General features: G+C 46.6%; 1 non-coding gene across 1 annotated transcript; it reads left to right on the top strand.

Moving 5' to 3' along the window:
* The first annotated feature begins 224 nt into the window (after positions 1 to 224).
* Positions 225 to 297, top strand: TRNAC-ACA. Its single transcript has one exon. It is a non-coding gene; the product is annotated as a tRNA-Cys (tRNA).
* Positions 298 to 543: the final 246 nt, after the last annotated feature.

Below are 543 nucleotides of genomic sequence, written 5' to 3'. Positions count from 1 at the left end.
ACTTTCTCATTATTTCCTCTGAAAGCCTTTGGCTCACATGCAGGGGCCCTCCTTGAGTCTCTGTGTCTTATCTGGCCTGGCTTAATGACAGTTCTTATCTCTTAGGGTTGTCATTAAGATTGAATGAAACAATGCATTATAAAGCTCCTAGCACACTGCCCTATGGTACGGTTGGCTCTTGATATTACTGTGGCACATGGTTAAAAATATATATGACAGGGACTTCCCTGGTGGCTCAGATGGTAAAGCATCTGCCTACAATGCAGGAGACCCAGGTTCAATCCCTGGGTCAGGAAGATCTCCTGGATCTTCCCACTCCAGTACCCTTGCCTAGAAAATCCAATGGATGGAGAAGCCTGGTAGGCTACAGTCCATGGGTCGCAAAGAGTCAGACACGACTGAGTGACTTCACTTTCACTGTCCTGGCGGTCCAGTAGTTAAGACTTTGCCTTCAATTACAGGGGCATTGGATTTGGTTCCTGGTGGGGGAGCTAAGATTCCCCCATGACTTGTGGCCAAAAAACCAAAACAAACAGAAACAAT

This window comes from Bubalus bubalis, chromosome 15 (assembly GCF_019923935.1).
Source record: "Bubalus bubalis isolate 160015118507 breed Murrah chromosome 15, NDDB_SH_1, whole genome shotgun sequence".
Taxonomy (NCBI): Eukaryota; Metazoa; Chordata; class Mammalia; order Artiodactyla; family Bovidae; genus Bubalus; species Bubalus bubalis.
The sequence above is the reverse complement of the archived record's forward strand: the minus strand, read 5'-3'. Positions and strand labels throughout refer to the sequence as shown.